This window comes from Plodia interpunctella, chromosome 15, assembly GCF_027563975.2.
Source record: "Plodia interpunctella isolate USDA-ARS_2022_Savannah chromosome 15, ilPloInte3.2, whole genome shotgun sequence".
NCBI lineage: Eukaryota > Metazoa > Arthropoda > Insecta > Lepidoptera > Pyralidae > Plodia > Plodia interpunctella.
Genome location: NC_071308.1, coordinates 4,150,021 through 4,165,029, shown reverse-complemented (window position 1 = coordinate 4,165,029; position 15,009 = coordinate 4,150,021). Strand labels below are relative to the sequence as shown.

The window sequence follows — 15,009 nt, the reverse complement described above, 5'->3', positions numbered from 1 at the left end:
TTGTGTAAGTTACAGTGACTAACGTTAACGAGTCGAATGGTATCTAGAATCTAGAACTCAGACTAGACCGGGTATTATTTACCTAGACTAAATTAAGAACAATTTACGAGATGGTTGTTTTATGTTTGCAGACAATTTAGTTCACGGCTCACTGGCAACTGTGGGCTCGTGGTTACTTCTGTTACCATTAGCACGTGATGAATACTGTGTGGTTTGTATTTGAGGATCGACATGACAGAGTGAAAAGCTTAGAATCTTCATGAGGTAACTTAAAGCTAACGGAGTACTTAGGGCACAGAATACTTATTAACCTAGAGTACTTGAGTATTATATATAATCTGTGTACAGAGCGACGACGATCAAACAGAAATACTATAGCATCGTCAACTCATTTTTATTTTTTATTTTATTTTATTCGGAGATATACAGTCTTAAATAACAAGAACAAGAAACTAAATAGAAACTATTGACCAATTACGTATTCTCATACCGAGTACTTACTAGATGAACTGATGGGATTTGTAATAATAAGATTACAGGAAGCTTCCATTCCGTGTAGTCTTCTTAATAAAACGATTCCCAACAATGTTTCGTTCCATATGTTCTTTTTTTGATCTGCAAAATAAAAAAAAGCGCACGACATTAATAATACAGAAAAATAAAAGAGAAAACAAAGCATCCATCTTACAAAACAAAGACGACTTTAGAACTAAGAGCTAATAAATGCATGCGTCAAATCAGATAGGCAACTCACATTTTTAACCCACGGGCTTCGAAACTATGAGCATTGTTTCAATCTCAATCACGATATCATTATTAAAACACGGAGTAAGTATGATGTTTATAGCGTATTGTCTGAGTACAGATCACTAATAATTAGGTACCTATATTTTTTTTTCAAGCGCGCGCGTGATGAAGAAAAAAATGACACCTCGCCACGTGCTAGTTAGATTATATGTTTTTTGCCTGCTGTATTAATTCAATAAATGTAAGACCGATATATTTTTTTTAGCATAAATGTTATATAATATCCTGTTTATCCTTACAAACTATATCCATTTCGGACGTGACCTCGGTTGCCCTAACTGGATAGTGAGTACTAACTCCTATACAGGTTATGACATTTGAATCCATATTAATCCACATGACGTCATAGTATTTAATTTAATTATCACGCTGTACATTTAGACCCGTATAAAGTAGAGGTAATGCCCTCAAGTACAGATTCGTACAGTATTTATCATTTATCAGATAAGTACGTCATTAGTACACACGTAATATTTGATGCAATTTTATTAATAAAAGTGCAGTTACATAGCCATTAAATGACAATGACGTAGAAGGTACATACCTGTATTGAATGTGTATTGATAATAATATAACGATTGATTTATAGACAGTTTAGTAGAAATTATTAGATTATTTTAATAGTCATTAATTGCGGAATGGTAAATTACATCCGTCTCCTAGAGGCTCACTGGGGAGGCGTGGTTTCTGACAATTTATAGATCATCAAACTTTAATAAGTACTCGTATAGTTCTTGTTATTGTAACTAAAAACGTATAGGATTCTTATGGCATATTTTGCCAAAAGTTACAGCCCTTCATGTAGATGCCAACAGGACATATGAATATAGATTAACAAAAAAAAAATATTCTCACGATTACCCTGCGTGGAGGCATTGGAAATTGGACTGTAAGAATAGGAACCAAGTAGGTCGGTCGGCTATGGTGATACTACTATATACCTACAACTAATTCTAGGCGTGTGCTGAATACTAATTAATGCAATTAAGTAAGTAGTTGTTTTAGTTAACAAAGTCGTGTCGCTGATAAAGTCAAACAAATCACGAAACGCGTCAACGAATAACATGCCTCCATTGATGAAAATATACGCTATTGACCCAGAGTCCTAGGTGAGCGACATGACAGACATGGCAGCGCGACCAGGCGCAAATACTAAATATGTTTGAATGAATGTATTTATTTTGGTTCAAGCAGTATATTCAAGTTAGCCAGCAGCGCGATTATATATAATTTAAATGCATGCGTGCAAGCATAAGTATGCACATGCACACGTGCTTTGCATAGAGCATTTGGTTAGTGCAGCTGATAATTATCAAAAAATATTAAAAACATTAATGTACTGTACGTACAATTAGCAACGCATCGTGCAGCGTTCCGTCGCTCACATAGGACGCCGGGTGAGAAATCAATTAGCTTTTACGTTGTTTGATGCTTATCGTTGGCAGACAAGTGTTGGCTCATGAATGGTGTTAGTGGCCTCAGGGTCGCCGGAAGTTTGACCTATCAAGTATCAATAGACCGCTCGGCTGAACATCACCATTGATGTAAGTACCAACAATATCGACATAGTATTTTTTGTTTTGCCAGGAATGTAAATAAACATGAGTACTATACAGGCTGAGCTTTTTCTAGTCATTTCGAATTTAATCGCACTTTATACTTTTTGTCTATTTTTTTTCCTACAATACTCTATTTTTCATGGAAAAGTTTCATTTGATTGTATCATCTTACATCATTGTCATCTCAAACATCTTAGTCCAGGTGTGGACTTGCTCGGCTCGTGATTACAGTACCGTATTTTCCACATAAACCACTCCACTCAACTTTCATGTGTCTTATCCAACCAAGTCCTTTTTTTTATACAACAAAAATAACTTCGTGTGATAAGTTTGCGGCAGCCTTAAAGTTACTCTTCAATATCTGTACTTTTTTGTTTTTATTATGGGCAATTAAATTATTTTGAACAAACAAAGGTCAGACATACGGCTCATCTGGCACCATGGCAACACCAAGGGTGTCATGATGATTCTCGATGATGTATGCTCACGCGCGCGTTGCTAATTATTCATATATTTTTCACGCCCATTTTGAAGAACTGGACCGTAGTATCTAGACAAAACCATGACAGGGAGCTCACTCCACAACTACAGTGTACATAAGAAGAAGAGAGTATACATTATAGTAACAAACAGAGATTACTTTGTATCGCCAGTTCGCCACCAGAACACCAGCCGCCACGATAGTCTGCCAGCCGTGCCCAGTGGAGTATGTCTTGTTATGGGCGAGTCGTTGTCCCAACCCACGCCCACCATTACACGCTCCATTACTCCCAAATTACATCTCGAGTCCTACGCTGAGGAGACAAATCAAAAAGTATCATTACTATATCCTAAATATTATTTATACGCGAAACTACGAATTTCATTATATAATATTTAAGGATTATTCGAGTTATTTAATTTAAGTATAATTTTATAACCTGGTTATAAAATGTATATCAAATGAAGTATAAATAAAAAAAATATCCAGTAGAAATTAAAATAGAGAGGAAAAATAAAAGTCAAAATATTTTCGAAACAGTCTTGTTCTAAACTTCACAATGAATCCGCTATCTATAAAAGCGATCTAACGTTCCTAGTGAGCCCTAGCGATTACACTAAAAAACTTTGTGCACGGAATACCAAGTGATCTTATACAGGGACCACACACGTCGTGATAAATATTTAGGCAAGAGGGGATCTGAGAGGACTAACTGTTTATTTACTAATAAATTATTAAAATTAATTATATTATGTATTGTTAGTAAAATTGGTTTAATTAGATAAATTTTAAAACATACTTTTATTTGATTTTACTATTCTGACTGACCGGAATAATTTAGTAGCTACACGATGTAGCTTATAGTAATAATTTAGTAGCTACATCGTGTAGCTACTAAATTATTCCGGTCAGTCAGAATGCTTTTTAAATTGTATTTCTTTTTATTTCTTCCTCCGCTCCGCATTAATATGTAAAAATAAAACGTACAATTTTGATGATTCGACTGTGATTTTACAACTGGCCGCCTTCGTGACGTAAATCCTCATTGGGAAGCTATTGATACCTATTAGGTGCCAAGGACATACGAGAATATATAGAGTGATTTTATTGTAGGCCAATTAATATAATGATCGTTATAACAGGATACCAACAATTTTCTAATTATATTATATTATAAAGGTAACTACAAAAATTGAATAGTATTTTTAAATTACGTATATAAAATTTTTACAACACAGCATTGGCCCCTCGTCTGTGTAGGCTTTTAGCAATTGGTTGATGAATACAGATGTGTCACAGAATGAATTGAATTGCACTACATTAACATATTCATTCACGATGCCTCGGCGCATTCGCCATTCATATGAGGGCCTTCATTGTACCACTGAAACCTTCTGAAACCATTGCACGTACTTTTATGCGAATAAGTTTGCACAACCAATCTAAAGCAGGGCATCCATGTAGGTTTATATAAGATATTTATCACTAACATAAAAGGACACGAATCTAGATATTCAGGACCTAGTTAAACATAATAAAGTGAAAGGCTCTAAATATTTTGCTGATTATAACTTCGCATCAATTGTTTTAAATGTCAATCAGATGAATTAACTAGTACAATGGATGATTGACGTATCGACAAACTGTATCTAAGTACACGACTGTGGTTTTCCAAGTGGGTGTCATCTCCTACGCATGGTCGTGTAAAAAGAAAGATGGACAGAATGTCATTAATAACGAACACAACTAAATGTTATTTGACTTAATTGAATTAGTGTTGTAAGGCTTTGTGGGCAGGGCCGGGCTAAAGTCTGAAATAAATGATTTTGATTCTGACAAGAGAAATTCTAATTAACCTATCAATTCCCGCGCGAACCGATCTGACCGGATAATATTGTTACTCAATTGATTTTATTATCTCATATTATCGTTATATGTTTAGGTACATCCTGAAAAATGTTTCTTACTTATATCTGAACTTGGCAACAACTGTGTATGTCCAGTCTCCAACTATAACAATTCCATAAACCATGTCAAGCAATGGTTGGAGAAATGATTTTATATTTTTAATCGCAACTCATTCTATGTTTTGTATAAATACAAGTAGTTCTGCCTATTGGAGCAGAAGAGTTAAGAACATAGAATTAGACAGAGGAAGTACGTTGACTCACTCTCAGTTCTCAACCGACAAATTTCAATCCGCATCTTAATAATTCGAATCCGAATTCCGAAGTCGCCATTGGTTCGACGAAAAAGGCTCTGTTAAAATTTTATTAAACGCAACGTTTTATTAACACTTCCACTTTTAAGGAGACCGAATGGAAAGCTAAGTAATAAAACGGTTATTGTAAAAACTTCGCACCCGTCGAGCTGGGGTTATTGAATTGGAAATGAAATATTGACTGTTAACGACGAGCGAAAGTGAACATAGAACCAATGATAGAACCGACGATTTATTATTACTTTTTATAACAACTTCTATTTAGCTTATGAGTAGTTGTAGTTACTTTCCCTATAGATGGAATAAGAGGAAAAACGCCATAGGCATTTTTGTTTTTTGAATTGCCTATGACTATGTTTCACTGAGCGTGACACTCTGCCCTATGGTAAAGTCAGAAATACTCAACAGAGAAAAAAAGAAATGAAATAAAGTACGTAGAAAATAATGAATCACAAGTCAGGTTTTCCCTGACAAAGCATATTATTTTTACACACATTAGTTTGTCAATATCCGACAGCTATGTACGAAATAGTAATCCTGATATTTCCGAGCACACAGAGAGGTGAACGAATGGGTATTACGTAACCATTCAAAATTTATCATTGCTAATTAACTGTAGTTTTAATTCTATGGAATGGCTGATAAATTTACATCACAATATAATGTAAACGTCGCGTCGTGAAGTAAAAGACAGTAATTGGTAATTTGCGAATGGCACCTACCTATGCATGTTATGTTAAGGACACATTGCGTAAGAGACACTTCGTTTCCAAAGCAGCGTGAATCTATGGGTGTATCATGATTTATGTGAAAATAGTGAGTTTTATTTTCAACTAAGTCACTGTTTGTAGTATATTTTTTGTTCTTATAGGTACCTATTTAAAGAATTTTAGAGCTACAAGTTTGCTCTAGTGATAAATGTCAGCTTTAATCACACGCATTATAAAATATTCCAACTTCAAAATGCGAAATCGGATTAATTCCAGCCATTTGATGCAGATATGTCACCAATTATCTGCACCTCGATAATCATTAAGAGTTGGTCTTAATTGCAATGCTAGATACAATTTTAAAATTATGTATGTAGTATTCAATTTACTGATGGTGTCGAGTAAACATTAACTATTTCTTGTTAAGGAAAATAGATTACAAGTAGTTATTGTGCGTGTAGTATCTAAATTGCAACAAGTTAAGGCGCACAAAGTCGTCGTCCCTGTGTCAGAAAGGCTGGTAGCGTGTGGAGTAGGATGATAAATAGCCTATACCATAGGCCATAGATGTGTTTACTTCCAGTATTTTCCTAAAAAGCCGGGTGCAAACCCATCCCGTAAGATAATGGGTTTGCGCCGAACTGTTTGGGAAGAAACTATGAAAATACTAGAAGTATATCCATACTTGGCTTGTACGTAGACGGAGTTTTAATAAATCTAAGTGTAGATGCAAGGAAAATGAAAGAGGGCTAATAAGATTAAGAACGATTATAACGGATGTCTATACTTAGCTCCCCTAACATGGAACTCAAAGTAAAAACTGTCTCATAAACTCATAATTTGAGCAAGCTTTCGAAAATTTTTGAGTTGATCAGTATCATTTTTAATTTTGAATTAAACGATATCAATATCGTTTATATATAGCTAAATTTTGAAACTCCAGTATATTTTTACTAAATAGAATAAATAGGAAAACCAGACAATCTTTCTGAACATCGAATCTATCGCATCGCTCAGTATGGCTCGGACACACGGACAGCATCGATTGATATCGAATACAGTGTAATTCCGAGAAACGCACACTGTTTGTTTTAGTTTCATTTCAGGTTGGAAACAGATTCCGCGAACTTGACCTTCTGGATCTGTGGTGGATTTACAAATACGCCAGTAGGCTATTCAATTAATTGTATTTTTATTTATTTTTATTATTTTAGACTTTACACGTTTAAACACAGAAATTAAATTGCTGAGCGCTCAGTAACATAATTAATTGCTTTTGTATTTGCATTGGACATTAGAACTACGGACAACTGCCTAAAACCCGAATAGTAAAATGTTTGTAAATTTTCAATACTATTTTTTTATGAAAACAGGTATTTCTGTAAGATATAATGTTAGTTATTTTTGTCGCCCCCGAAATTAGTCGCCCTACGCTGCGGCCCACTCAGCTTATTGGTGATCCACCATAGTTCTAGACACAAGGTTTATTTTAATCTATAAGCCAATGCAACAAGAAGCTGCGTTATGTTTACGCTTCGATAGATATCTTCATACTCTAATAGGTACTACTATTCCTACTACCTGCTAAAGTTTTAAAGTATTTTTTAACTCATCCTAGAGAATTAAATAATTCGGAAATGGTATTCTATTTGCAATGATACTTAGGTGTATTTATATTGTTAATACGTGAAAAAAATAACTTATAAAATTAACCCAATATAATGTGATGAAAGAACAAGCATTAGCAACATCTTTTTCTTTATCTTCTACTCATTTAGTTGATGGCGTCATCAAGTGCCATCATAGAAACGTGGTTGATGTTATTTTATTGTACCGTCTCTACTCGCGTGAGTTATACCATTTGGATATCATAAATAAGGAATTTTATTTGCTTGTAAGGAAATAACATTCGCTTTGGGGGGCCAAAGAGAGGAAAGCAATGTAGAACAAAGGATTTATTGTTAGGCTACAAAATGCTATTTGTGTCTATACACTACATCACATTTAGCAGCTTATAGATTATATACTAGTAGGGTTCACCTTTCCTTCCATGTTATAGGTCTCAAGGGATTTTTAGTACAAAAAATTAGCTTTATGAAAATTAACTGAAAAGTTACTATGAGTTAAATACTTAATTTCAGGACTAGTGCTAGGTATCATACAAACACTATGATCAATATTTTTGATTGCAACTGAAATAGTAACAAATGCCTAGTTCCTACACTTTTAGAGAAAAATTTTGAAACTTTTATTTTTAGCTTCGACCATTTTTATAATTCGACCATACTATATAACTTAAATAAAACAGTAAATCCTAAACTTGACGTGTGTTTACGCGTAAGTAGATAACGTAAACGCATTAGTTTTCCTAAATACGTCCATGGACTTAATATCGAGCGTGCTCTTAACGTAAACATACAAGTTTCAGTTCTTAAACTATTACTATTAGTACAATGTATGACGTGTAAATAGCTCCGAACCATAGTACAAGATTCACAAGGCGAAGGTTAATCTTTATTGTTATTAGCCCGAAAATAAACGATGAGTCTGGCTTTAATGAAACGATATTTTTACGCGCAAATTCTTGTGTTGTCTGTCGCATGGCAACCAAATCTTTGTATTTATATACGAAATGGATGAACGTCTTTGTCGAGCTGAAAACTATCAGCAATAAATAACTCCATAAGGAGCAACAAAAGCTGTTGCTGTGTCTTCGCACATTTTTAGCTTATTATTAGCGGACACCAACTGATCCGTGTTCTCATTGAGTCAAAGCGGCGCGTGATGCGACACGACGCGAAAATTCAAATGTATGAATTTGTGGCTGCGTCCTGTAGACTATATAGATCACTACATCCATAAATTTGATATTTTCGTGTTACGTCGCGTCGCATCGCATAGATTTGTCTCAATAAGCACAGCCCAAACGCCAGTGTTGATGGTTTCGCGCCTTTCTTACACATTTATCTAATTATCTTTCTGCACTCTGTGTTCTGCATTCTATTCTGTCGATTAAAAAACACAATTAGATGTATTGCTTTACTAAAAATATTCAGCCTCCTTCAATTTGGACGACTGTTTGTACATAACTTCTAAACTTGGCAAATCATAAGTTTCCACATTTTCTCCAGTCGGTTTCCGTCCACTCGAATAAACTGCTTCACTAGTTTGCATAATATATTGAGTTTTAGTATTGCATGCTTCGTCTATAAATTAATCTTTCGTGAGTACTTTGGCACTTATGAGTATATGGTTTTAATACTAATTTACAAAAAATACCAAACGTCAGTCTCAATGATCTTATGCCAGTCTTAATATGGGTAGGCCGTTTAGTTCATTACCATGACTAATTGGGATTTCTTCGACGTCGAGTCATTTGACCTATGTTTAAACAAAAGAGAGTTCAATTGTATTTACAAATCAGTGCTGAACAATTTCCTGAAATCACAAAAACTGTCAAGTTTCATACTTTCGCCCAGGGTTTTCCGTACCACAACCCGGATGACATTCGTCGTCAGTCCAAATACTTTATGCTTTTTAATAAGTAACTTTACTATTAATTATAATTTATTAACTGGGTAGTGAGTAGTATTACTATTTAAATTATTGAGGATGTGTAAAATTACAAAAGTTATCGCAATAGATGTCGAGAATTAATTAGCTTAAAAGTAACTTTGTGGTCCCAATCTAGAATAGAACCACTCTAAAACTCTCCGTGTATATGAAGGGACTAAGACACATAAATAATAGCAATTCCAAAGACGGTTGGCAACAGGCTGTAAAATTACAACCGAACTTCAAAGTTGTTGGCTTTGCGGCATTACATACCCAAATATGTAATCGGGAATATGCGAGGACGATAGAGAGATAGAAATAAAATAGCTTAAGCTATTCCGAAAATTAAAGTTGTTTTAGACTTTAATATTTTATATAATAAAATCCAAAATAAAAATGTACCTACTACTTTTGTTCGATACTACTGTTCCTGAACCCAAAATTAGCAAGTATCCGATAACTGATTATACACGATACGATACACCATTAATTAGTTTTCCAAAGATGCTCTTTCTTTGCACGGCAGACGGCCCGGCAACCGTCGGGGTAAAGTGCGAACCTCATGATATCATGGCGGCTGGACTAATTTCGACAATTATCAAGATTAACATGTTTAGTGGTGTACATCATAGAGAAATTTGGTAAAAGCCTCGTCTGGGAGGCGTGTGTGTGCCTCGGCAGACAGACAAATTGGCGAGTTCGTATGTTTTATGAATGGGTGATCCTCCTTATAGAGAAGGCAGCAAAAACCCCTACAAAAAATAAACGTTGCAAGTGTAACACGTAATGATACGCAAAAGTAGAAGAAGAATAATCTTCTTATAATTAAAAATGGCATTTTCTCATAACCAGATATAACTGGGACCCGAGTGCGCTAAACGCTAGTTATTTATATTTTAACAACTATTCCCCATTCAAAAAGTAGCCATTATTATTATTCTCTTTCTTTCCAACTATCTCATCACCAAAAATGACCTCAAATCTAGTGCTCCATGATTTTTTCACATCACTTACATATTTATAATAATAAATATGTAAGTGATAAGTACTTATCGGTTAAAGTATGTGGTGACCGGGGTAAAATTGGTTCAGCATGAAAGAATGAAGGACGGTTGGTGATCGCATAGGATTGTAGAATGGAGACCAATGCTGAGGTAGTCTAAAAAAAGTGTGAACACGATTACAACTGCACGGGGTTAACTCAATCCAGTCCATGCAATCACGCATAATAGTCCGGACTGACTATATTTGAATGTCCATCAAAATGTCACACATAAAATCCACTTTTCTTAGAATATCGACATTCTCCGATTTTAAAATGTTGCCGAGCATGTAACTTTTGTTATATTAACTGATGAGTGTCCATTTTATCACATCAAATACTATAATCTACATCAGTATTGAAAGATGCATAGTGACAGGAGTCGAATGTTCTAGAATAATTTTTGGACGCGGAAGGATGGTTACCTAGATAAAGTAGGGCATCCAGTTCGCTGAGAAAGCGGCCATAAACATAGTCAATTGGTCTAAACGAGTGATTTTTATTCTGGGACGATGAGATCATTAGGTGAACGCCCGTCTGTAGGAAAGGGGTCGGTGGGGTACCATGACATTGATGTGTTAGAAAATTAATATAACCTAATTATTGATTATGAAAAAATGTTGATTCAGTTTGATATAACTGGCAGTGTTAATATAAAGTTATGTATTATATAGGTCTTCGAGATATAAGCTAGTGTTATAAGTATTTATAGTTTTGATGTTATAAGTAGGTCTACTTTTTTCCTACAGGCATATTTATATTTGCACCAATATTTGTATATGGATTGTTTGAAGCCTTCTCCAACATCATATTTTTTTCTTCTTCTTATTCTTAGTTAATGTGCATGGCATACATTTTAATCGAAGGAAGTAATCAATATACACTAGTTAAGTAATTTCATTTTAAAATTTTAAAAACATTGATTTATTTATGAGTAATTAAGTATAACTGCGAAAATGATCAATGCAAACTGGTAGACATATAATAATTTTGACATTTTTTACCTTTCTAGATTTTTAAGGCTATAAGTAGCTTTTTCTCGAAAGTACTTAGTTATCGAATATGGGGTAGAAATAGTCCAGAGTTATGGAACTCGGAAGGCCACGTTTAGCTGGATAGTGGGCTCATTGATCGAAGTAATTCTGAAATAATGACAGGTTGCTATAAGAATGTCCCGCTATTTATTTCTTTTCCCTTCATTGACTTTTACAATCCACGCGGATGAATAAGCAGTTGGAACATTCTAAGTTTTTCCGCTCCCAAACCAACATTGAACAAGTAGAAGCCAATTATTGAAGAAAAAGTAGGCATTCCTGGAACTCCTGACGACAAATGAAAAGTTGATGAAATAATGCAATTTCGTTGACAGTTTCAGTGTCTGACGAGAGGTCGACATAGATCGCGCGCCATCAATCTGTATCATTGCTGAAATTGATAGGCGCCGTCTGCGCATCTAATAATAAATGCATTCTTAAGACCTGGTCATATGCACATTTTCGGAGGAACTCGGTTTTTACTAGGAACCTATGAATAACTAAATCACTATCATTTGTCATCAATATTTACTTACTATAATAATATATAATTGTAAAAAACTTATTTATATTAATTTTACAATAAAAAAACTTATTTATATAAATTTAATAATAATTCGTTTCTCATTCGAAATATAGCAAAGAGTTTGTGTACGTACTGATATATTAAAATATTTATGTTTACTTCCTTTTGATAAAGAAAATTAATCTTTATTAGGTCGTTTTACACTTTATCTTTGACCAAAAGGTAATTTTTCTTTAATTATTACCCCATTATCTTCAGCGGCTTGCGCTTTTTCTGCTCTTAAGATTATCCCGTCAAATAAAAACGTTTGACACAGTTTAAAAAACACCGACAACAGACCAGTCGGCTACTGGCGCCGGACACAAAATAAATACACTTTAGATGCCGAAATATCTCAGATATATCTCAAAACAGATTTCGCAAAGTAAGCATACAACACAAATATTTTAAGTCGGCTCTGAAAACACAATCATAATTTTAGTAAGCGTACTACATATGTACGAGTACCTTTATTTAATGCTGTCATAATTTATTTTTCAACTCCCATGATTATCGAGTAATAGTGAGAGATGTTTTTTTAGTATTTATAAAAGTAACAGCGTAGCAGAAATTCTTCTGTACTGTGTTTAGTTTGATAGGCCGGACGCGTCGCGCCACCCGGCCTATTGTAAATCATACAATTTGGCAAAACGCCGGACACAGATTAGGCATCTCCTAAACAAATAGAGAACTCGTGTGACAACTACTTACTACAGTCTGAAACGTAACATTTTTTTCTATTTTTATTAATATTAGTTACAGTTTTTCATTGAGACGATTTTAAATTTTGATACCATTGACGGAGACCTTTCACTGAATCATATTTGTTTTTCATTTTGTCTGTCTAAACAATCCGTTCTATCGGATTACATTGAATTCATGGCATCATATGTATATTTGCCTTATGGTCTTTTAATTTTATTTTAAAAGAGCTTCGTGTTTTTACGAACTTTTTTATTTTTGCTTACGAACACCATAAAAAAAGTCATCAAAATCTTTTTTCTTGTTGTAAAGTTTTGGACACCCATAGCAAGTACTAAACTTGGACGCTGTAGCTTTATAATAACAGAATAGTAATAGTCGTCGCAGACTGTAACTGATATGAAAATGTTAGTTCGAAATTAGCAGAGCAGTAACCAGCTATTTCAAGCACTTTAACTGTGACATGGGAGGTATTATTGCGAACGCCCGCGGCTCTGCTCGCGTGCAGTAAACTATTTCAAATGTTAGTATTAACGTAATTTACATTTAGCAGGTATTTAGAAGCATAAATTCTAGAGTATTCTAGAAGATCCACTCGGATCGATCGGTTCAAGTGGGTTTAATAATGGCGCGAATTTTCCTGTCTTTTATCTTTCCTTTCCCAGTTCTATTATAATTTATTTTATCGCTAATTTGTATGTTTTCTTTATTCATACTCTAGGTAAAGTAAAAAAGAAATTGTTTGCAGGCGATGTAGATAAGTGTCAATTTTCAATAAATCAAACAACCAATTTGTGTAATAACTTGGTCGCAGGCAACTTAGTTGCTTCTACTCTTTGCCTGTGTCTAAATTTTCTTCGCATGATTATCATTTTTGAGATCTTCCGTAAACTTAATAGAACGATCTTCACTCCATATAATTTATATTGCACAAGTTTAATTCATTTGATGAATAGAGAGGGCGTTGAATGCCGAAGGTTTGATAAGATTTGTGCAACCGTAATGCAAGTGACCTCTTTACTTAAGTGTTGTTGTAATGTATAAGTATATCGACAAGGGTTTCATTGATTACCATGAGTGTTTAGTGAAAGTGTAGTCTAGCTAAGACATCTTAATAAAAATTAGTTTGATAACAAGTTTACGTGTCCCATCCGTTGGTATTAGAAAATATAATATATGCTATTTCAACAAAACGTTTTATTTGCATTTAAATTTTGTCGAAGATATATTTAATAACTATGATGATTACATAATTAACAAGCGAGAACACACGTCCGTTACGTGGTTAGTTCTCGGAAGTATTGGTGCAATACCGATGGTTGATCAAAGATAAGGTGTTCATAATTATATCATAGGTTTAATGTACCGACCGGTAAAGTTATTAAAATATATCACAAAATCTAGGGGTATCACGTTTTAGAAATCTATTATGAGGAGTTAGTATCTGCTCTAACATAAATTTGCGCCAAAGCATAATATTTATAGTGTCAAAAAGATTTTATTCTTAGCTTGAACACACAATTAAGGCGAGGTCATGAAACTCGAGCAGGTGGATTTTAAGGAGGAAGTGTTTTTAATAATAACAAGAGAGATTTGGAGATGGTTAATTAACTTCTTAAATCTGATGGTGATATTTATAAAAACTTTGAAAATCTGAGGAGATTCTATTTTAAAAATTATTTTATTAGGAGTGAATGTTCTACTGTACTGCCTGCTTTTGTAACGTATTATATTATTTGTTCAATGTGTATGTGTATTTTATAGTAGATACCACAAAGAGTGATTGATATAATACCAGAAACAAAGCATCATTTTGTCTATTATTAGACAAAAAAGTCTGTACTATTCCGATCATTTCTTTTTTATTTATCTGAACTGAGTTGCTAGTTGAGAATAATTAAAAAGCCGCCATTGCGGCTTTAGTACGCGATATTCCTGGAATACCGTTGATGTTAGGTTCAGTTTGTTTGAAGTGGTCCTGACGGCTGCCTGATGGGTTATTATGACAGCGTTTTGGTTGATCTGCATTTGAGTAGTCCACTATACTTACAAGAGATTTTCGATCAGATATTCAAGAAGATACAGAAGTATGAGTGATGCACATAACATCACTCATACTTCTGTATCTTCTTGAATATCTGATCGAAAATATCTTGTAAGTACTTTCGAGTTTTACGGAATCGCAAAGCTATTTAGGCCCTGTAATAAAAATATATACGTAATTCATGCTTTCATTACTATTACATAACTTCTGTATTGTATTTAGAGTGAGTTTAAACCAAATAGAGCAGTCATGCGTCTAGATAAGCATATCTTTACATCTACAAATAAAG

At 34.1% G+C, this 15,009-nt stretch overlaps 1 long non-coding RNA gene across 3 annotated transcripts in view; it reads right to left on the bottom strand.

Annotated features, from left to right (window-relative positions):
- The window catches only part of LOC128676025 (uncharacterized), a 43,428-nt gene that overhangs the window by 5,532 nt on the left and 22,887 nt on the right, over nt 1–15,009 (bottom strand). For all 3 annotated transcript variants that reach the window (XR_010370097.1, XR_008405360.1, XR_010370096.1), the window contains exons 2-3: nt 3,007–3,160; nt 502–615 (exon numbers count right to left, since the gene is read on the bottom strand). This is a non-coding gene — a long non-coding RNA (uncharacterized LOC128676025). The remainder of the gene's footprint in view (nt 1–501; nt 616–3,006; nt 3,161–15,009) is intronic.